Source organism: Poecile atricapillus, chromosome 1, assembly GCF_030490865.1.
Source record: "Poecile atricapillus isolate bPoeAtr1 chromosome 1, bPoeAtr1.hap1, whole genome shotgun sequence".
In the NCBI taxonomy this organism is placed as follows: Eukaryota; Metazoa; Chordata; class Aves; order Passeriformes; family Paridae; genus Poecile; species Poecile atricapillus.
The window spans coordinates 137,274,735-137,298,895 of NC_081249.1; the positions used below are offsets into that span (position 1 = coordinate 137,274,735).

Sequence of the window (24,161 nt, forward strand, 5' to 3'; positions counted from 1 at the left end):
ATGTGTGGTGATGACAAATCAAACTGAGTTAACTGCTTTATCAGTATTAAATAACCATTTACTGCACAAGGTTGAAAGACCTCAATAAGGTTCAGGCTCTAAGACTGAAGAACTGGTTCCAAAGATTTGCAAAAATATTTAAATTGACATTCATATTAAAGTTAACCCAGACTTGGAGAAAGAGGGTTCAGCCATTCAGATCGTGTTTTTCCAAACGTGGAGTTCAGGACTATGACACAAGCATGCAGCAGGGCTAAGGCAATAGTTTTGGAATGTTAAAAAAAAATAATACATAGTTTTGGAGTTTTGTTGACTGGCTGGGGCTTTATTTGTGGATTTTTTCCGGGGGTTAGAGGTGTTACTCGTTTGTCTTTTTAGTATGGACATTTGCTTAAGTCGCCTTTCTTTTGAGATTTTGGGATTCACCACCGTGCCCACCGCTGCCTGGGGGGCGGGGGGGACACAGGGCCACTCTCGGTGCCCGAGGAGGGACACAGGGCCACTCTCGGTGCCGGGGGAGGACACAGGGCCACTCTCGCTGCCCGAGGAGGGACACAGGGCCACTCTCGGTGCCCGAGGAGGGACACAGGGCCACTCTCGGTGCCGGGGGAGGACACAGGGCCACTCTCGCTGCCCGAGGAGGGACACAGGGCCACTCTCGGTGCCCGAGGAGGGACACAGGGCCACTCTCGGTGCCCGAGGAGGGACACAGGGCCACTCTCACTGCCCGGGGGAGGACACAGGGCCACTCTCGGTGCCCGGGGGTGGACATAGGACGGCTCTCGCTGCCCGCGGCCGCCCCGGCTCCAGCCTCCCCCCGCTTCTGAGCGCGGACCGCGGGCAGCCGGGGCCGTCCCCGAGCGGCGGGCGCGCCCCCGCGCGCCCCCGCCCCCGGCCGGGCGCGCTCACGTGACCGCTCCCGAGAAGTGGGTGAAAGGTCGCGCCGCCGCGGCCCCGCCCCGCGCCGCCCGCGCGTCCCCGGCCGCTCCAGGCCTTTCCACGCGCGCCGGGAAGGCGCTGCCAAACAAAAGTTCCCAGAGAAAAGGACCGCAAGCAATGAAAGAAGCCAAGCGCGTCTCTCAGCGAGCAGGGGGAAAAGGGTGTGCTCGGCTCGGGCAGCTGAGCGATTTCTAGTCCGGTTTTCAGCGCTCAGTTGTTCAAGGTTACGCTTTTCTTGAATAAGGAATAGTGATTTCTTCCTGGAAGAGGCTCTTCCAACGAGGGCTGGAACACCGTAAAATTTTAAAAAGCACTCAGATCAACTTAACTTTTAAACTAAATCTCGGCTGTGCCAGAGCCCGATACCTGTATAACCATGTGAAGTTAGATTTCCTAGGCTAACAAAGATCGGCATAGCACCGCCTGGGCTATTGTAAACTGGCGATCACTAGTTTATATCCATATGCTTACGAGAGGAAAAGAACCTGCTAGTTACTACGGAAGCCCACAACACTTGTTTTAAGTAGAACCCAGTCCTGATGGTCAGAAAACGCAAAAGGACTGAGCAGATCTGGAAAAGGAACACGTCAGACACTGGGGAAAACATAATGACAGAAGAACGAAGGCATTCGATCTCCATTTTCAGTACAAACAAGCTACTGCCCTACACACGCGTGAAAAGGAAACGAGCCGTTTTCTGTACTGTAATTTCCCTTTAGACTGCAGATTGTCCTCTAAATGCTGACAAACTGCCAGGTTAAGAGGAAGAATGAGACGTTTGTCTTGGTCCTACTTTGCACTTTTCTCTTTCCAAAAAAGGTGCTTCCTGTTACAGTTTCATCAGCACTAGTACACATCCATTACAACTGGAGCACAGCCCAAGTAATATTTTAGGTTCAGTTTTCTGTTTTAAACCAGAGGACATAGCGCAGAGACCAAAGCTGTGGGAATATGAGGCGAGAAAATATAATTCCGCGATGCTGAAAGAATTTTTATCTACCTTGTTACAAGAAGTCTAATTAGCACTGTCATGCAGTAAACCTGTCACAGCTCGAACAAGATATTACATTTCCTGTGCTTGTAATTCCAGCAGTTTGTAGTGACTGCGGTTTTTATAGGCTTTACACACACGCACATATAGATTAGTGTCTCTGTCTCTCTCTCTGTCTCTCTCACACACACAATAAATTCATTTCCGCGTTTGAAAACCCACCACCGATGCCACGCCGCGTACACACTTCCACAGATGTGGAACTCCTCCCGGTTCCGCGACAAGCCCACGAAGCTGCGGGTCACCAGTGTCACCTTTGTTTCGGCGGCGGCACAGATTCAGCGAATCTCCCGGTGTACCTGTGTCACACCGCTCCCCTGCCCCCATCCCCGCCCTTATCTGCAGCGCTAAGGCGCTAGCCCTCAAATCGGGCAAATCGCGAGCACGATGCCAAGGACACCGCGCCTTTCCAGGACTCGCCAGCACCGCGCCCACCACCCTTCCCTGCGTTGCCACCCTTTTCTCCAGCAAGGACGAGCCCCGCTCAGGAAACAGCGCCCGGCGCGCTCGCACAAGCACCGCGGAACTTCGCGCTCGACCTAATGGAAACAATAATTAGGCTAAAACCGGACCAAGCGAGCCCGTCCGCCCGTCCCCGATGCTGCCCTTCCTCAGCCCCAAGGAAGGCGGACGGCGGCGCGCTGCGGGAGCGTCCCGGCCGCAGGGGGAGGGGAGCGGCAGCCCGCGGTGAATCAGCCGGACACGGCGGGCACACGGCCGCCGCCGCCGCCCCCTGCCCGAGCCCGGAGGCCGGAGCCCGGGCCCCGAGCCGCTCACCTGCAGAGACCGGCGGTGAGCGGGCCCCGTGCCGCGGCGGCCGCTCGGGAAGCAGCGATGGGACAGCGGCCGCTCCCCTGCACGCCCCGCGGAGGCGGAGCGGAGATGGGCGGGGAGGTGCCGCGGCAGGGGTGGGGTGGGGTGGCCTGGGCTGGGCTGGGCGGTCGGCGGGGAGCCGGGATGCGGGAAGCCAGACCCGCGGGGAAGCGTGACCGTGGGGGTGGCGGTCCTGGGGTCGCGACGAGAACCGGCAAATACGGTCCCTGTGGCCTCGCAGCCGTCCGAGGGAAAGAAGCTTCGGGGACTGCGAGGAGAGGATCCGGGGCTGTAAACGAGGCGGGGAGAAACGTGCTCCTTGGAGGAGGATTGCGCGTGGGGCACCTGTTTGGTGGTGAAGGGACTGCCAAAGAACGCTGAGATTCGAACCCCCCGGCCCCTCTGTGAGCCCAAGGCAATGGCTCTGCTGGGAGCTTTTCTTCTGGCGAGAATGGGGTCAGATCTTAGAGCAAGTGCAGTCCGGAGTGTGAAGGAGCTTCCAAGCGAAGGCGCAGGACAGCAACAGCTCTCCCTCCCTCTTCGTTTTGCTCGGGAGCCCTGGCTGGAGGGTCTTTCATTAGAGTTTTCTCTTTTGAGCCTGGGTTCTGACTGGCGCGAGGCATTAGATAAGCGGCATCCTTACAAGGGAGCGCAAGGGCAGAGCCCCGGTGAGCGTCAGCAAGAGCTTTCAGTCCTGGCCCCTTCTGTGTGGGAGCCCCAGCACGGAGCCAAGATAGCCCCCACACCCCCACCCCGGGAAGGACCAGACAACCCAGCAAATATTGGGATTTGAGAGAAATAAGTACATTGAGTACATCTCAGTAAAAGTGACTACATTCTTCTGAAAATGCAAGATCATGAAAGTCATTAGAATGCAACGCTGCCAGTCTCAGGGCAGAATGGCAGTCAGTTTGAAAATGTCTGGTTTTTGAATTTGTAATGAACTTATCACTTTCAAGAGCTTTGATTTTAGCGTGGTAACAGCTGGAAGAGTTCTCTGCCCCAAAAGCCTGTCTGCCTACAGCGGTCAGTATGGAGTCTCTCTTTCGAACTGCTAAGAGTTGGGATTCCTACATTTTTCCTTTGTGGGCACACCCACCCAGCCATGCAGTCCTTCCTGCTACAATTTTCAGGATGTGGCTGAAAGCTTCCAAATACACAAACGGGATTAAATCCCGAAGCATCTACACTACAGACTAAATCTTTCCCTTACACTGAAGATCATGTAGCATCAATGAAAAGAAACCCCCGCTTCTGGTCAGAATTTTCCCTTCTAGTGTTGTATGCCTAATGATGCAATTATAATGTGTTATTCTTTTAGAAGGAAACCTAAAGCCTAGTAAAAAGGCAAGATGAGGAGAAGGAAAAGCAGAGACATTTAGATCTATTAATGTCAGCAGGGGGAGAAAGAAAACAAAAGAATAAATCATCAGCTACAGCCATCAGCAGCACACATATCTACATATATCTGACTAGGATAGGAATAGTGGATAGCAAGGTAAGGCTGACAGTTACAAGAAGGTAATTGTGTGGGAAAAATAATCTATGTGGTTTTCATTAGGCACAACCTAAAATATCTTCTTAGGCATTTATTTATTATATCTTGCAGATGCATTTACTATCAAGATATTTATATAAAAAGAAAAGAAGAAATCTGCCTTCGTTCATTCTGTCAGTACCTGTATACATCTCTGGTCCTTGTTTTCATCTACACATGAAATCAGGAAAATATCAGTCAACTGAAAACATATGTTGATGTTAGTTATTTTGTTCTCCAAATAATTGTGTAAGCTGTCCTGAATTAGGAAGCAGCAAGACAGGGTGCTTGCTAAAACGTGATTAAGCCCCTTGCAGATAACCCTAGTAAAGACATGAAAACTATTGCTTTACATAAAGCTGTGCAACTTAGCTAAACCTGACTTGGCTCTGTTTTGCTGGCAAGTGTAAACATCACAGATAATCCTGCCAGTAATTGCCACTGGTCCTGACACTGACATCTAGGTCAGGCTCTATTCACCCATTAACCCACAGAAGGCAGTTTGGTACTTCTGTAAGAAAAACCTAGTCAGAACATTTTGTACCTTTTATTGTGACAGTATGCACTGCTGAAATGCTCTATCTCCTCTGGTAACTGTGTTTCTTCAGCTAAGAAGGTGATAAGATACGAGGTGATTCTGACACCCATGGCTGCAACTGCAATTTTCTGCATGCCTGCAGCATGGCCTGTGTTTCTGTAGCAACCTTGCACTGCTCAGCAAAGTTAACTCAATTTTTTCCCTTTAATTGGCCTATTTTTAATTTCTAAAAAAATTATGACTATCATCAGCACAGACCCCATGTGTTTGGTGCTGTAGGACTTCTTTTAATTAATTCTGATCCATGTAATCCAAAGAAATCAAAACAATCAATGACAGGTCATGACAATTTGTGTCTTGTCGGACTAAAATAATATCAGTTCACCACAATGGTTTTGTAGTTCTTTACCTAAATATTCTAGACTTCCTGGTTTCTGTACATGCAGCATGACTTCTTTGTAGCAGCTTTTCTTACTCAGTGGTACCTACCTTTCATTAATTTTACTTTTTCCTATTTTTAAGACATAGCAAACTATTATACTCTAAGCCTGGATCTGGCCTGGAAGCGTGGCTATCTCCAGTGCAATTTTGTGTTTCTCTGTTTTGGTGTGTTTTTTAAAAAGCACTTCATTTACTCAACTTGCTTATGTCAAGCAGTTTAATATAGATAACAGAATCAGTCTGCTCATTGGAACCGAATTATTCAACACCTTCAGAGCACAAATTTATTGTGTACAGTATCAGTTTTTTGAGCAGATATTTTTCCAATTTGCTTGCTAGTGAAAATACCACTGCAGTTTCATTTTAACAGGGCCAAGACCACTTTGGTTGTTTTTCTTTTCCTTTCATGTTATCTGCCATGGCATCTAAAAATGAAGATGTCCATAGCTGAATGTAAACACAGGTAAGTCAATGTTCCATAGTTACTTGATAGCCTGAGTAGCAACACAGGTGGTAGAAAACGAAATGAAGAACAGCTCAAAAATGTAACTTTGTAACTTTGCATAGAAAGATACGTGTATGCATGTTTGTATGCCAGGAGCCAAGGGTGAAGGCAAAGCAGACAGGACCCTCCCTGACAAGGGCATTTTCCCATGGCATTGAACAAGATGAGCAGGACAGGTCCTCTGGCAGCAAACTGGGTCGAACAGATCATTAGACGAGTCTTCAGCAATGGGGCAAGTCCAAGGCTGTCAAGGTGGAAAACAGCCAGAGGCAAGTCAACTGCAGGAAGGCACTGAGCATGAGTCTGTGCGCTTTAAAACTGCTCCCAAGGTAAGGAGGGAGCCCCACTGGGACCCTGCAGAGCAGATTCTCCCAATAGCTCATTTAAAAACCAGACACCTGCACCCTTTTCTAAGGAGGCCCAGAGGTCTGGTAGCCAAAAGCCTGGGAGAGGTGAAGGGAGAATGTCCTCAGGGCCCTGACAATGAACACGTGTACACGAGTGCAGTCTCACTAAATGGCCACATTTACCTTTTGTGAGATGATGCAGGAAAAGTATTAATTTATTTGTTCTCCAAATAATTGTGCAAATTGGAAGAACTGTCGACTGCCTCGAGGGCAGAGAGGTTGACAAATTAGACATTGACAAATTAGAGAGATGGTCAATCAATCTCCAGCTGTATGAAGTTTAACAACATGGATTCTGCACCTGGGACAGGGCAACCCTGGTTATGTGTTTACATTAGGAAATGAGAGGCTGCAGAGCAGTGCTGTGCCGTGAGGGTCCTGGACTATGGGAAGCTGGACCTGAGCCAGCAGTGCCCTGGCAGCCAGCAGGGCCAACCCTGTCCTGGGGGGCACCAGGCCCAGCATCACCAGCCAGGCAAGGGAGGGGATTGTCCCACTCTGCTCTGAGCTGGGGCAGCCTCACATCCAGTGCTGGGGGCAGTTTTGGGTGCCAGAATATAAAAATGACATAAAGCTATTAGAGAGTGTCCAAAGGAGGGGCACGAGGATGGTGAAGGATGTGGTGGGAAAGCCCTGTGAGGAGCAGCTGAGGTCACTTGGTCTGTTCAGCCTGGAGAAGAGGGGACTGAGGGTAGACCTCACTGCAGTCTCCAATTTCCTTGTGAGAGGAAGAGGAGGGGCAGGCAGTGATCTCTTCACTCTCATGACTGGTAACAGGACTCGAGAAAACGGCGTGAAGCTGAAGTGGGGTAAGTTTATGTTAGGAATTTGGAAAAGGTTTTTCACCCAGAGGTGTTTGGGCACTGGAACAGGCTCTCTAGGGAAGTGGTCAGAGCACCAAGCCTGACAGAATTCAAGATGTGTTTGGACAGTGCTCTCAGGTACCTGGTGGGATTCTTGGGGTCTCCTGTACAGGGCCAGGAGTTGGATTTGATGATCCTAATGAGTCTCTTTCAACTCAGCATATATGGTGCTTCTATGAAAGTCTTTACAAAATCCAGTATCCAGAAGGAACAAGATGTTTTGTCAGGATCAAAATGTTGCAAAACTGTGTAGTGCACATTACTGACCAGTGAAAATAATTTAGTGATTTCATATACTACAAATACTGCCCATGCCTTGCCATATCCTCCTTCTCTTACATGTTCCAGACCAATCCTGTCTCCCAAGCCCTCACTGGTATGAATCAACCATCTCATCCACAGTTGTTCTACGGAGTAACACCAAGCTCTGCCAGCACAGTAATGTCTCAGACTTTGAGCTGGCTTAGTCTCTTTCCATTCTTAAATACTTTGTCATAAAGATGCAGTAACAATTCAACAGATATTTAAGCAGAGTGTCTTGCCGTGTCTTGCACTGCTTTTTTTAACCAGAACTAACCTCACTGTACTGAGTTGTCAACAGGGTTAGCAGAATACCCTATGATAGTCAGATCTGGCATAGAACATATGGTGTGTATCTGTGACTGCACCAGAAAGATGTTTTGGGAAAATAAATATGCCCTTCTTCTCCTAACCAGGACCCTTTTTAGAACACTTTTAGTTTATTCATTTTCTTAAGTGAGACAGGCATTTTGTTTTTAAGGAATGGCAAAATGATCACTCAAAACACGTCACAACTTTTGATGGGAGTTTAAATCCACATAAAAAAAGTGTACAGTGATCTGTCAAACTAAACAGACTTTGCAATCTGTCTGCAAAGTTCAAGTGCCCTTTAACCACTAAGCAACACATTATTGCTTTAGAAGTTAAATCCTCTCTAATAATTCTCCATGGCCGTGGTTATATCCCCAGTCTCTGGTATTACTATGTTGAACAGCTGAGATAATCTCATCTATTGTAACAATATCTCCAAGGAGATGACTGGGGAATCAAGTGAACACAAGTGCTAACCAATCATTGGGAAGTGGGCAAGTATAGGTCTAATATACTATTGACCAAAATGTCCATAAGCAAAGAAGGTACTTAAGTTTTTTAAGGAAAGTGTAAATTTTTAATTAGCTAACCATGAGTAGACCCCACTGGGATTTCCTAAAATTGCCTGAGTATCTTTGGCAGAAGAGTGCAAAAGAAATTAAGTGACATCTGCATACTCAATGTTCCAAGCAATTCGCTGTCTCTCCATGTTATATTTAATACATATTGGGCAATAAGACCAGAATGAAAGCACTGCTGTAGCACACAGAAGAGACAGCCCTGCTGAGAAAGTCCATAGAGGATCCTCCATTCAGAAAAATGGGTCAAGAGGCCATTTGGTGGGAATACCCACAGCAAGTGACAGACCTGCGTCACATGCAGATTTTTAGATTTCAAAGTTTTCATTTTTCTCCTTCTTATGTTTCAGTTCTTATCTGTTTCTTTGAGTACTTATGGCTTCTGACTTTGTCCTTCACAGTCACATTAAGTGAGGAATACAGATCTTCTGACACCATCCTGGATGGGAGAAGATGGATGACCTCCTAGGTCTAAAGGGTGCCTAAGGTTATGTTAACAGTAGCAAAATGGAGCCTGGCCAAGGCTTGAAAAGAAAGTATGTAGTTGGAAGTTTTCTATGGTAAGGGAACAAGTCAAAAATACAATACTAAAGGTCACTGTATATTAGAAAAGCCACAGTGAATGTTGCAACCTAATGTTGGTTGTGTTTGTGACACTCTCTGAACTCTGCAAACCTTTGAGAAAGAAAACTTTGTGGCCTGAAATTATGCATCATCATTTCTAGCAAAGACTAGAGGTGTATTTAGAGATTATTTTGAAAGTTATTTAGCGGTTTGGTTTTCAGATTGGTGGATCTGGGATCTGACAGATACTTTTGGAAAGACACTATATCTATGTCTATGTTATGTCCACTCATAAAATATTATTTAAAATAATCTATGTCAATAGAAAATTTGTAGTGCAGACTAATAGTCACTCTGAAAATGATGGCATAGTTTTCCTTATCCGTTTCAAATGCCAGCCAAAGCTGAAAGGGTTTGCATTGCAGAACTTTTGTGCTCATGGGGCCACAGATACTGTATGTACTATTTTCTTCTCTTGGATGGAAGCAGAACTGTTTGTTACCCAACTAGATCTGCAAGGACAATAATATTAATTATTTGTGAATATTTGTTTGGTATCTGGTCTACCAATTACAGTAGTTCTCAGATTGGTTTCAGAGGTTGAAGTAGATTGAACTGTAGTTTAGAGATGAAACTTTAAATGAAGAAAGTCAGTTCAATCCCTTGCTACTCTAATTTACAGTCAGAGTATCAGCTGACTTTCTCCTTTAGTTCAAGTTAAGCAGAGGACATGGGACATGGGAAGGCTGTGCAAAACCTCCTCTGTGCAGGTGGGGACTAAGGAGGAGAAAAGTCCTTTTGTTTCACCTGGTTTTGCCATCTTAGACAGCATGAGAAATGCACAGGATAATACTACATGCTGAGCGGATTAAAAGATTTGAAGTGGACTAAAAGATTTTTCCTCTTTCCTCATAGTTTTGATGAAATAAAGCCTCCAAGCCTTGCAACACTCACTAGGACTACTGTTGGTTACGTAGTGTTGCTGTGTCACTGTAGCCCAGTGTTTCCCTTCAAACCTTGTCATTCATCTCTGCCTGCCTGACTGAAGCACATCCACACATCTTCCTTACAAAGTTTCCTTCTCTCTCAGATATGCCTTGTTTAGTATGGAGTACAGCAGCGTGAGGACATACTCTTCCATCCTGCTTAGAGCTTTCTGGTTTTTTTGTCTCTATATTTCAGAATACCTCCCAGAAAATACAGGAAATTTGAATCATGCCAATTCTGAACCTATCCAGCTTCTCTTGGCATCTAGTATCAGAGCTATTTCCAAACTAATCCAGATAAAGTATCTGGTATTGAACACCATGGTCACAGCAATCAAACTAAGATCCATAGTACTACTGTTTAAAAAGATTGTTCCTCAACCGCTCTTTCAGGAAAGGTAAAAGTGTTCTGACTTTAGTCCTGAAAGAGGGCTCATTTTCATTATAATGCCCATCCTAATATAAAAACCCTCTGTGCTATAGTTTCTCTCAGATCACACCAGTAATTCCCACAAATAAGCTGCAATGAGCTCAATTCCTTAGACTTTGTTTCAGATGTATAATGCGTAACCAACAGATCTCAAGGCCCTGTAGATTTACAGTGTAAGCAAGTCTCATCTTCAGTCAAAGCTGAGTGTACACATATGATTAAAATCCACCTTTGTACCTTTTCTGTTGGATTTCCTTATCTTTTTATATTTGCAGCCATAATAAAGCATAATTTATTTGTGATGTGTTTCCTTTAGCTTCTATAGTACTACCAACTCAAGCAAAGCAGAGTGCTGAATGGGTAAGAAAAGGGAAAAATCCTTCAGAAATTGGGACAGGACATTAGAAAGCATTCCTCCTCTTCTGTTGTGTTCTGTTGCCTTTGATGTCCCTGATGACGTGTTGAAACCTCTTACATCCTTACCAGGAAGAAATGTGTGGCTTCCAAACCAGGATCTTGGTTACCACTCATGAATGTTTAACTTAGAAACCCAAATCTTCCTTACATCTGCCATGGAATATCTGACTCAAGCAAGATGGGTTTTTACATTTTTTCCCCTTGTCAGAAACTGACAGTAAAACCAATGAAGTCAAAATTGTTTAAAGGCGAAGAATTGGTTCAAGAGTTATTTTGGGTGTTGGGTTTTTTTGATCTATAGTTGTCTATAGTTTTTTATATAGTTTTTCAGTTTTTATTTATTAGCCCTGCTGGAGCAATTCCCAGAGCAAACAATTTGTCATATTGGTCTTCCTTCCTCACTTAATAGACAAAATGTATTGCCTTTATATTTTTGTAATTTAATATTTCCAGAGAACATTGATGTATTTACATATATGAAAAGCAAAGCAAGTCTGGGAAAGGTGTTTTGTGTTGGGTACAGAAGCAGTGAATTTTGTGGTACACTTCACCTAAATGTGTGCAGGTGAAAGGTTGGCTTGATGGGTAAACAGCTATGAAGTGCACCACAATATTTTTCAATTTCTGGAGAAATTGAGTTATTTAGTTACGTTTAATGACCCTGTGTTTATCAAACCATCCCAATGAGTAAAAAAAAAAATTGTTTCAGAAAGCAAACTGTTTGACTAAACTATTTACCAGAATTAAGTTCAGGTCATAGCAAGATGGGCAGCAGAAAGTAAACCAAGTGCACAAGTCCTTTACTGCTGTTTGGCTGGTCTGTGGAGTGACCCTAAGCATCCAGTGGACTTTGTTCATGTTTGTGACTGAACAGTTCTAGTCCTTGTAATTCTGCTCAGTTCTGTGGTCATACACAAAGCACAAATTCTTCCTACATGCATCTAAAACACGTGTTGTAACCGCATAAAGAGCTTAGAACAGATAAGTGAAAGTGACTGGAAGCACAGATCATTAACATGTTTCACAAACAAGTTTTTCAGGACGTAAACAATTACAATATGCTTGACTCTGTGGGCTATTTACAAACCTGAAGGCAGGTCAGCTTCCTAGGTAATCCATGTCTGCCAGGCTACTGGTCAAAATACTGTCAAGCCATGGAGTGACTATTGCAAATCCCTGTGCTTTCCCTGCTGGAGCTTCACACTCTCTTTGTGTGTGAGAACAAGCCTCGTTTGTATTTGTGCCTGGAAAGCTAATTAATTCAGCAATCACACAGATGAACTTCTGGATGACTAGAATAACATCTGCAATTTATGGTCAAGGGCAAAAAGGCTAAGATAAAAAAAGGCATGGGTGTGTGGAATTATTAAAAGCAAAGGCTGAGAAGTTTGTTGTTTTCTGTATAGAAGACAATATAAAAGAAAATCAACTGGTCAGAGAAGGGACATCTGTTGTGTCTCTCCTTCAAAGATTGTACTTTTTTAATGACTTAAAATAAAAAATAGTGGAGAAAATCAGTGTTCTGAAACATCACAGAATGCAAGGAAAGAGTGCATTCTACCAAAGCTCATGAAAATAATAAGGTGCTATTCCTCAGGATATCTTATGCAGGTCTAGTATTCGTAACAAAGTGAGTATGACTCTGCCAGTGATGGATTTTGTGTGTCTTCTAGGAAGAAAATATTATTTGAATCATGAATTTGATGCAGGCAGATTTTGGTTTCCGAAATAATTGCATGAAAATTGCTTTGGAAATGATGCATGGGGGAAAGTTACATTCTCTAGAATGAAAGCATTTTAAAAAGGCACATGTCCCTAAATGTACTTATCTTCATGAATCCTGAATTTAATTCAGGATTTCAAAGTGATCCTCACTTTGAAAACTTGGTGAAAACTGTGTCACACTAGGTCTTTAGAGTGCAGGTATCAATGCATATGTTATTGAACAAGCACTTTGTGCAACATGTTCAGTAGAAAATAGGTCATACTGCCGTCATGTGGCTGTTGCTAAAAGTAATAATAAATAAGGACCTCTGAAAGTGTATGCTTCAGGGTTTAATGCAACATAGCTGCCAAGAAGAGTTGCTCACAGAACACAGACTGTATATTTTTCTCATTGTGAAACTTTTCTTTTTGCCCTTCGAGCAGCTGCTTTCAAGTAGGACTTAACTAGACAACCCACTGACCTTACATTGTCTTACCTTTACCTTTTCCTGGACTCCTTCTATATTTGAGGATGTATTTTAGCTCATGTTTGGAGACAAGATTAATTAATTTTTTTATCCTCTCATTTTGACTCATCTTTTGTTATTTCATCATTTTCTCAGTAACATAGGACTACCTGCATGGAGGTCAATATTATTCTTAAATCCCAGAATGAGATGTGTTTAAATAGTTTTGGATTACTGCATTTAAGAAATTAGCTAAACTCAGACTTACTCTGGTTTCATTCTTTTTCAGAGTGTACTTCTACAAAGCCCCTTGAAAGCCAAAGGGGTTTGCTTGTTTGTTCATTTTTATCTTGGTAAAAAGTCCTGCACAATGGTGGCTTCTCACAGATATCTGCAGTTCTCACCCCTCTCATGGGATTTGAGTTGGATATGGCTTCCAGAGATAGAAGTGTGCAGTTTTGCTGGATGTCTTGTGATAGTGTACAAACAGCATGAATATTGATGCAAATATGATTAGGCTTTTTGGAGATACCAGCTAGCTTCCCTCACCCCCTTTCATCACTAGCTTTGTCTGGAGGGGATTCTGGCTATATGCATTGCTACTTTTCAGAAGTAATAATAATAATAATAATAACAACAACAACAACAACAACAATGCTGCAACAGAGATGAGGCTGGAAAATCTCAATTTTTTTCACAGGGTGCACACCTTCATAATTTTTCTCTAGTACCTGGTGGTCACATTGATAACAGTATTAGCTCTGTGAGCTCATGATTGACCTTTCGCTTTGTACCTGCAGCCTTCCAGTGAAAATGTCACCTGTCAGTGTCGTGAGATTCCAGCATTGCATGAAGGGTTATTACCCACCAAAGTTGTCCTTACCTGGAGTCTCATATGTAGGATGCTGTCACTTGCCATACTCCTTCCCAGGCGTGTTAAGTAATGGATATTACAGCATGTGCAGCCGCACATGTGTTATGCATATGTCATTGAGGCTGTAGGGTAAATATCAGATACAATATATACCTGACTTTACTGGGAAAATTTAGACATGTTCTCCATTCCTGCCTCTCCCTCACATGGATTCTTGCAGCTGTCAAGAGACTGTAGAGACCTTTGAATCATCCTTTAAAAACAAGTGGTGAGGACAAATAGAGGGAGTCTTTCTCAAACAGCTTGTCATTTCAAAAGAAGGCCACAGGCACAAAAACACTTGGCACCCTTGCCCAAAATGGACTCTTGAACTGGACAAGATACATGATTTGAGGTTTAGCAACTTATTTATTTCTGTCTCTGTAAATACTGGTGCTAGGACACTATCACCTATGCTGGTGTTTACATTTCAGCCTGCTTACAGAAAAGGTGGACAAGTGTGGCTCAATCACATCTTGTTCAGCAAAATCTCACCACATACCAACCAGTCATGATGGAAGTGGCTTAACAACTGATCAAGTTGTTCACACAAATTGAAAGAAAAAGAAAATGAAGCTATGTGCTTGGCTGGGAAAATCACTAGAGAAAGCATCACTGCTGGTGTCACAGGTCTCAGGGGCAGTCCAAGGTGGTACAGGTTTTTCTCATGGCCCCAGACCTTGGGCTGCAGTGGTTAATTAGGCCACTGGTGTTTTCATGTACGTGGGGAGGTTATGATTTATGCCTCAGAAGGAGAAAGCACAGTTTATTCAGGGGGCTAAAGTAGGAAATCTCTCACTTTAGAAAGGGAGGGTATGTAAAGCCCTGGTAAAGCCAAGGTGTTGTTTTTTAGGCTGAGAAACTGAGTTTAGTGAAAATGTGCCAACATCCAGGCACTTGCCCCAACCTGCCATCATGACAGAGCTTTTCTTACCTCATGGTGGCTTTCTGATATTTAATCCACTAAATCTGATCCCAGATCCTTCTGTGAACAGTGGCAACACATCCTCTTCCCTGCAGCTGGAATATGCCCCACAGGCATTGCAATGACTATACAGGGCTAGGACAGCAGCCCACATACTTCTCTTACACTTAAAAATTAATTCTTAGACACCTAAAATGAAGTGAAATGGATTCTTTCTCAAATAAGTAATGTTCATGGCCAGATACTGCCTGCCTGTTCCTGCTGATGACCACAGTGCAGTTAATTCTGTTTCTTCCAATGTGAGTGAAGTGTTATGCTGTTGGGGTTAGAGCTACAGATTTGGTCTCCTTACTATAATCTGCATTGTGTCTATATAGCAACTGAAATAATGAAACATTTAATTAGAAAAGGAAATGATTCATAACATCAGCTTTAAAGCAAAATATTTGCCATAATGAAGCAAGAAAGTTGCAGTGACTCATTTTATCTTCATTTAAATGACAGGGCATCCCAAGAAATATCTGCAATTTGAGGGAGTCTCCTTTGAAATCCAGCCCAGTATACTTATTTCTCTTAGCAAGAGACACAGTGTGGGAATTCTTGGGAGCTTAGGGTGAACTTGTCACATGACACTCCATGAAAGACACTTACTTGCTGGGTGAAGAAACTCTGCTGTAGAAAGATTTACACCCACACTGCAAGATTGCTAACGTAGCCTGCTGAGATCCTGCCTCTGACAGCTGTCTTGACTATGCCAAGTAGCACATTCAAGCACATCCATGCTCTTGTAGGCTACAGATCATAGTGCACACACAGCATTAAGAATCATTTCATCATCAGAATCATTCCATCAAAATTGTTGATCGTACTTACTGCACCTGCATCCTGGTGACATTTAAAAAAGCTTAGTCCTGTCTGGCTCTTGGGGCCGGTCCTTTCCACTGTAGTGATGGGATCTTATCAAGGACAGAACCAAAATGAGTTGCAAATCCTCCATCTTCCCAAGAGAAGTCCACGCTGTGAGGTGTTGAGTCCCTGGCTCCAATCCAGCAGAGCATTCAAATAGTTTACACGTGCATTTTGTGTCAGCGTTCATGTGCTTGGAGATGAACCTGCATTTTGATGGCTGCAGCAGAGGAGAACAAGTCCTTAACATGCTGGGTGATGCATGCATGGAGCATTAAAGCAAAACATGGTATTTGAACTTCTCACTTTTAAGATGTGCAGGCCTTCCATCTGAGTGACATCCATGCTCAAACAACTACTTTCAGCAGTGATTTTTAGCCTAAAGCCTCCTTTTAGGCTCTGCAACATTAGAGAGTGGAACCTGGCCTTTAACTTACAAGACCACCAATCCCACTAACAGGAGTGACAAATACGACAATTCAAAGAATGTGTATTTTTGGTGCATATCTGGTATTTGAAATACCTTTCTCTGCTAGATGCCACCACTAGTTATTTTTCAGAAGTAATTTTCACCAAAATACAGGGATAAGAAGAAAAACAGTGTGAAGTACAGAAAAAGCTGCTGTGAGACACACAGACTCAGCTCCAAAGGCAAAAAATGGTGCAAGAATAATATGTAACTGATGACTTATTAAACTAAGGTGTGTTTATGAGCTACAGGAACTGGGTAGTTATCTACTTCCTGGAAGTACTTAAGTGTTGCCAGGAACATTTAATTCACTTTAACTGAACAAAGTCAACTATAACACAGAAAAATCCCGCAGGTTACAAACAAAGCCTGGCAAGCTTTAAAAGAGGGAAGAGCAAGACTGTGGCATGTGCCACAAACCACTAGAGCCAGTCTCAAGCTGTTGTAATTTACTTGCTGCATGTCTGGTGTGTCTTCCCAAGCAGACTTATCTCCTGGTGCTTTCTGTTCAACAACCTCGTCTTAGGAAATGCTGAGTGTTGCTCTCCTTCTCTTTAGCCTTGCAGCTTATTAACTATGCTGCTGCCACTGTGGCTAAGCATTCTCCTTCCAAAGGAAATAAACCATCAAATTATTTACACTCCACAGAACCCATCTCCAAAATTAAAATCTTTCAAGTACTGCTTCCATACAAAAAGTGCCAGGACAGAAAGCTGCTGGCTTCTACCTTGCCCCTGTTGTCCATCCACAAATCCACTAGATGGGGATAGGCGGCTGAGTAACAAACTAAGTGCACTATGGCACAATTTAAACTACCACAACTGCAGCTCCAAAACCGAGCATGTCTGGTGACTGTTAACATACAAAAGGTATCTGGAAGGAAAGCAGTTGCAGGCCTTTAATTTTGCATTGCAGCCCACAAACTACACACCCAATGCTGTGTGCTTTCTTTTCCACCACAACATACCACGCTATTATTTGCTTTCAGCAGATCACAGCACAAAACCTGAAAACATCCAGCATCTGCTACCGAAAAAACCCCCAACAAGCACCTGAAATGAAAGCTGTTGCTAGCCCTCCTTTCTCTGTAAAGCCTATAAACTGCGCTTCAGATACTGGGGCTATATGTGCTTTCCATGCCTTGTACAGATGCCTGTGATGTCCTTGCTGAACATAATAGCTGCTTGTGTATGAATGGAAATCCTGGGTTTGGCAGGTGTTTGCAGTGTCACTGGTGGCTCTGTTGTCATTCTGTGAGAGCAGGAGCAGGGCTCTCCAGCTTTTGACGATGGCATTGGTGGCCGGGTAGATGATGGGGGAAGCAGGGTACTGGTGTGAATTGGGAGGAGTTATGCTGATGCCATGTATTGAGGAGAAGGAGTGAGAGCAGCAAGGTGTGTTTGTGGAGTGTTGCAGACGGGATGAGCCAGAAGATGTGAAAATGTTAGTTCCTTCCTTTTCACCCTATATAACATTGGGACAGGGATAGATAAAGAGGATGTGATTTATTATCCAAGTTAAATGCTCACATAGCTGAGAAATTCTGCATAGTTGCAGATCCCACAGGAAAAAGCATGGAAGGCTCGATCCTGTTAATGAATGAACCAGATCTTGGAGGAACCTGAGAATGACATCCTAGGTGTGGTATTGAATACTGCTTAGAGAGTGTCAATCTGAATTTAATACTTCTATATTCCCAGTAAAGAAGGCCTGTTCTGAAGAACATAGGCTGGTGCACAATTTAAGAGCAATAATCCAAATGAAAACCAAATAAATAATGGGCAAGTTTTGACTTTTGGATTTAGAAGATACTTTCTTTTGCATTCTGGTGGATGAGCAGAAATCCAGCAATGGGAAGAAAGATGCAGCTATGCTGGACAGTACTACCACAGATCAAGATCAAGAAATCAAGATCTAGATCAAGAAACAGCTCTACTCCGTTTGATAATGTATTTGCAAAAGAACCAGAACAGTGATTAGGTAACAATAACAACATAATTCCATGCCAATATGTGAATGAAAGAAGGTTGATTGGCAGAAATACTGAGACATTCAAAAAAGACAAAAAATCTGCAGTTTGGTGGATAACTCTGTGTTGGGAGGAATGGGTTAAAGGTGAGGAATATTGTCAATAGCTCAAGTGACTATACAGCTGGGAATAATCCTTGATAAAGCAGAGTGAGCAGCAGGCCAGTGAGGCTCTAGCATGGACAAGTTCAACAGTGCCTGTGTGTGCCTCTGCCTGGGTGTTGCTTCGGGGATACCTCAGTTAGCAAGATAATGGAAACAGATTTGCTCTTTTGAAGAGTTTTGCCTCTGGGTTTGTGGTATTATGGTTGGCTGCCTGTGAATCACACACTTGGAATCAACAAATTCTCACAACCACTAGAAAATCAATCTGCCATGTAAATAATTCTAAAACCCCTGTAGGAGTGGCAAAAGAGGGAATAGCTCCAGGGAAATACTAGAAAATAGATTTCTCTATTCTAGAAAATGTAGATGTTATAAGGATCTGCTAGTTCCTGTTGATATTTTCTCAGGATATGCAGAAGCTTTCCATTGCTGTACCAGCTGAACCAGAGAGGCTGTTAAAAATTCTAATAAAAGAAATAATTCTTAGATTTGGAATTCCAAAGGGTTTATCTTCAGACAATGGACCACATTTCATTGAAGAGGTGGTTCAGGGATTGTCTAATTTCCTTTGGTTTAAGGTGCATTTGCACACCCCTTGGAGAAAACAATTTAATGAAAAAGTAGAAAGGTTGAATCAGACTATCAAGACAAATTGTCATATTTTAGGTAGATGTATTATCTGTTGCTTTACTGAGAATCCAGATTACTCCATGTGCTAGAGAGGGAGTAAACCCCTTTGAAATTCTGTATGGCAGATTGCATCCAATTGATACTGCGGCAACAAAAGGTGATCAAACGCATGTGAAAGATCATGATATGTCAAGAAATTATCTATTTTCTCTCTCATGGGTTTCTTCCCTTTTGCATGGTGTCTCAACCTCCTTTCCTTCGGATGTGGCTGTCCACAGCTTTCAATCAGGAGACACTGCTTATATCCAGACCTGGAATGATCAACTGCTGGTGGGAAAGAAAATGTTTAGCTCCAATGTTGGTGATGCAGCTTATGGGCTGCAGTGGGAAACTGAAGGCCACTAGCATCTTTCTATCCTGGCTCCTTTCGTGTGGGAACACTTGCCTGATTTTTTCACATTTGGAACTTCACTACTGCTCAGTGAAAAAGCGTCAGGGTTCGTTTAGATTGTTATGCAGATGCATACCACCATCTAGTGGTGTTTTGGAATGGCATCGGGGGAAGGTAAACAGCCAGCTCTTGCTCATCTGCACTTTTCTGTTTCACCCTCTAAACTGTACCACCAAATCTGAGGCTATGCACTCTCCTTCCCAAAATATGTGCCATATCTTATTTCCACTCTAGGAAAAGCCCAGCTTGCAACTGAAGAAGTCCAGCAACTGCTCCCAAAAAGTGGACAACTGCACACAAAAAGGGCCAGGACAGAAAGCTGATACTCTCCTTCTTTCTCCAGGCAGTCTATAAGCTGCATTAGCAACTCTGGAGACATGTGCTTTCCTTCCCATCTAAATATACCATCACATTATTTACTCTCAGCAGACTCCAGCTCAAAAATTGAAAACATCCAGAGACTGCTCACATACAAAAGTTTCTAGGACAGAAAGATGTTGCTAGCACCTTTTCCTTGTGGACTGTCAACAGCAACACCAATAATGGAGGCTATGCACTTTCCTTGCCAACTAAATCATCACATATGATCACTCTGGAGAGACACCATCTCCAAACCAGAAAACATCCAGCAACGGATTCTACACAAAAGCCTGAAGGACAGAAGGCTGTTTCTGGACTTCACTCTGCCCTGCAGCCCATAAATTGCACCACAAACACTGTGGTTATGCGCTCTCCTTCCCACCTAAATCTACCATTCAGAAACTTTCCTGTCTGACCACCCAGCAGCCACTCTGGCAATCACACTCCCAGCTCCAGATACTTCAAATGCTGGGATGAGGCCTCTTCACAAAGGGTGGCTGCAGTGATCCCATGGGTGCCCCTCCTGAGTCCCTTCACTCACATAGTCAGACAAGGTTTGCTTACTGGATCAACCCCCCAGTTTCCCATAGCAGAGCCCCAGACAACTGGGTCAAGCATTTGCTCTGGGCAGGGTGGGGGCACAGGGAGTGTGGCCTGGTGTGGGGCTGTTGGGGGTTTTACAAGTGGAAGTGGAAAGTCAACAACAGCTTTCTGTCCTGTCATCTTTACTGTGACAGCAGCCACTGAACATCTACAATTTTAGAGCTGGGCTCCAGAATGAGAGTATGAGGGTGGGAAGGAAGGCATATGATCCCAGTGTTGGTGGGACACTTCAGAAAATATCTCCAGAAACAGTGGACTTTCCCAGCCAACTAAATGTACAATGACACTCTCTAAAACACCACAAGCATAGCTCCAAACTTGAAAACTTCCAGTGACTGCTCCTACACCAAATTTGCCTGGACAGAAAGTTGTTACTTTGCCTTCACTTCCTTTGCAGCCTATAGACTGCATGACCAACACTGGGACTCTGTGCTTTCCTTCCCACCTAAATGCACTATCACAATATTTACTCTCGTCACAGCTCAGCTCCGAAATTGGTAGTGCCCAGGCACTGCCACCACACAAAATTTGTCAGGAGATCTTGCTGCCCTTTACTTTCTTACTGTCCCTGTTCCACAGCACCACTAGATGGGGCAGTGCACTTGCCTAGCAAACTAAATGTACTCTGGCACCAAATCAAACCAAATGCATCTCCAAAATGGAAAATGCCCAGTGTTTGCTCCCCACAAAAAAAGGTTCCAGGACAGAGAGCTGTTGCTGGCTCTAGGTCTGAACAGAAAGTGATCTGAGGGATGAAGAGTGAACAAAAGTGTACATGTGAAGAAGGGCACTCAGAGGACCATGGGGTACACAGGATGGCACTAGGTTCTTAAATTCACACAGAAAGGGACACAAAAGGCAAGAGATGAACACATTATAGTGTCATTCCCTCCTGCCCCTCTATTCTCTCTACCTCTTGCTCCCCATATCCCGCTTACTTCTCTGAGTTTTGTAACATTTGGTCAGCAGAGATGAAGCCAGGATGTGATGCAGGTGTACAGTCAGTAAGAGCCACGCTGGCCATTGCCCACTAACCCTGTGTAATATGGTACCAGCCTAAAATGCTATTGCAGCAGCATTTAATTTGATAATTCCAGTTCTTAAACCAAATGCTTTCTGTAAAACACAACTGCTATTGCAGGCATGGCCATAGTCTTCTGATTTTCACAAATGAGACTTTTAGGGCTAAACAGCAAAGGAACTCAACAATGAACTGAGATTGTGTGGAATAACATGCTGCAAAGAAGTCCACTGGAAAGCAAGATCAGAGCCCTGAAAGCCACCTGTGGTTAGCCTAAAATTGTTGATGTATTCACAACTGTTGCTTTAATTTGTAGTGTATAAAAACCAGTGTCCATAAAAACTACCAAACAGCTGTGATGCTTTAAATTTTTATATACCATTCTACCCAATTTACTTATTGTGAAGTTTAGGTAGGGAGCAGCTGAGAGCACTTACTGCACATTAATTGTTACTGGTATATGTAAAACTGTATGTCATAGACTGCTTTGAAGAATTAAAACTATGGTTGCATAGATGTGGGCAAAAGTTCTACAGAAACTTTGCCACAAATAATAATTTGCATTTCAAAATTAATCTACTTCAGCAAATGTTTATACTCTTTCCAGAACTGCTTCTTCCAAATGCAAAGGTTACTTGAATCCACCTTCAAAAGGGTTAGTAGAAGAAAATTTAAACTTACATGCACGAGAAGTTGTAGAAACTGTAGAAAGTGAACTTGGATTTTAAGTGAATATTTTCCCTGAAAATTCTTTCTAATAAAAATTATACTCATTCTGCCATGTAACAAAATTAATATCATGTGAGCAATTGCAACTCCCCAATAGAGCACAAAGACGAGTGATAAATAATTGCAGTGAAAGCTTTTTTGGCTCAAAAAACTATATATACCACATATATGGATTGAAGAATGGTAGATGAGATTAATAGGCAAGGAAGGTAGCTGCCTGATAAATAATTCAGAATAGAGTCTTTTTAATTTGTTAACTTGGTTGACTGGACAGATTAAATCCAGACAAATAGAGAGGATTGAATTGTTCATTTTGGATGACATACTGAATTCTAGCATATCTGAGAAACACAATGGTTTAGGGTACAATAGATCAAAAAACCTTTTTCTTATGAAATGAAAGAAAATTTCTGTGTTACTCCAAAGTATAGGAACCTAACTGTGAAATGTACCTAAACAATTTCTTTTAAAAAGCAGTGAAATTGGGCAGAATTTAATGCTTCCCAATGTAGTACCTCATGAGCTATAGAAAAAACATGAAGAAAATAGCCACCCACCCAATTGTTCTCCCCAACTCCCAAGTTTTAAGGATAGTTATGGAAAGGAGAGTTAAGGATAGTTTAAGGAAAGTTATGTCAGGAATTCCACTCTTTCATAACTTTCCTGACATATCTTTCATAACTATCCTGAAAACTTGGGAGCTGGGGAGACTACGTCAGTGTTTTAGGGTTTTTTTAAACTTTTTGAGTATTTTTCTTACCCTTTGCATTGTGTCTGTATGTGTCTGTTCTTATGATACATGTGTTTTGTTTCTTTGCCCTGTGGTCCCTTGGCACTTAATTTTTCCATCATCTATATCACAGTTTCTCTCCCATTCTCTACAGTTAGATTAGATCTTTCTCATTCAGCTCCTTGTGCCTTGAAAACTACACCTGCAGTCTTCCCTCCCTTCTTTCCCTAACTAAAAATCATCTCTAATGCTAGAAATCAGATTTTCACAGGGCTGGAACTTGTCTACATTATTAGGGCAGTATCACCTTTTAAAGGAGTAATTACATTAATGAAATATAAGTAAATGCCTGCATCTACAAACCTGCATTTGAGGAACTTAACTCATGTTGTGAGTGTAGCATAATAAACTGGGAAAAACTAGAATTAAGCCTGTTTGTGCAGCTATGGTTTGGTCCACTGATTTTGTTGCAGTAAGGTCTGGCATTGCTGGACCACTGTCTCTCTTCACAGGCGTTATGTAATTTGCGAGGTGGATATCCATGAGCTGTTGTAGTTTGTCTTCTGACAAGTGTCCAATCTTTCTACAGACCATAAAAAGTTAATTTTCTTAATGAGATCTTCTTCACAGCTCTGTGTCCTTTAATTCCCTTAATAACTTTCTTATCGCCTACATTTAATAATTGCCTTTGGAATGGCCTCTCTGACATGATACATGAACACTGTGTGGAAGAAAGTGATGACGGTCAGTTCCACAGCAGAGCAGTGCCAACCTAAACACAGGGTTGTTTTGCTCTTGTGACAGTCTCTAGTCTTGCTCACCTCTCCCACCTGTCCTATCGACAGCAGTCTCAGTCACTGCACAGCCCTGCTGCAGTTTGATAAAGCTTACTCATATATTTCCTTAGTGCTTTTGCCTCTGGTCTTCCCAGTCTGTCAATAACCCTGTTTCAGCTTCAGCCTGCCCCTCCCTGTTCACTGTGTACCCAGGCCACCCTCTACTACTCATTCTGCCTTGCCAGCCTCCACTCCCCACTGGGCAGTTCAAAGGTGGGTTGTGGACCAGGGAGGGATGGATAAATTCCAGCACATTGTGACTAAGCAGGTGCTCACTACTGGGAGCCTCTGGCAGTGTCAGCTCCCACGAGATCCTCCAGGACTTTCAAGCCTAAGCCTTTAATCCTTTTCCAGCAGTCATAAAACTCCAGTTTGGTCAAATACTCCCCCAAGCCAGAGAAGGCTTGAGCTGCTGAGGGATTTGAGCAGATAAAATGCTCCTCGGATTCTCATTGCTAGGGCATAGGGAAATGACCTCCTGAAATTCCCTGCTTAGTGGAAACTCTTTTGTTCAGATCACCACAATGGAGCTGGGTAGAATTGCCAAAGCTTGGCATGCACACTAATTGATCTTTGGCAGGAGTGAATAGCAGGAAAGACTAT

At 43.4% G+C, this 24,161-nt stretch overlaps 1 protein-coding gene and 1 long non-coding RNA gene across 5 annotated transcripts in view; both read right to left on the reverse strand.

The window, feature by feature from the left end:
- CPT1A (carnitine palmitoyltransferase 1A) overlaps positions 1–13,942 on the reverse strand; it is a 50,313-nt gene extending 36,371 nt beyond the window's left edge. The window contains exon 1 of one of the 3 annotated variants that reach the window (XM_058831916.1): positions 13,736–13,942. The gene's annotated coding sequence lies outside the window, so the exon portion shown is untranslated. Of the gene's footprint in view, positions 1–2,152; positions 2,306–2,767; positions 2,873–13,735 lie in introns of those variants that run through there. The other 2 variants (XM_058831908.1, XM_058831924.1) reach the window with 2 other exon arrangements.
- Positions 13,943–17,907: 3,965 nt separating this feature from the next.
- Positions 17,908–24,161, reverse strand: part of LOC131575886 (uncharacterized) — a 31,501-nt gene continuing 25,247 nt past the window's right edge. Inside the window, exon 6 of one of the 2 annotated variants that reach the window (XR_009276878.1) lies at positions 17,908–19,152. This is a non-coding gene — a long non-coding RNA (uncharacterized LOC131575886). Of the gene's footprint in view, positions 19,156–24,161 lie in introns of both variants that reach the window. The other variant, XR_009276877.1, reaches the window with a different exon arrangement.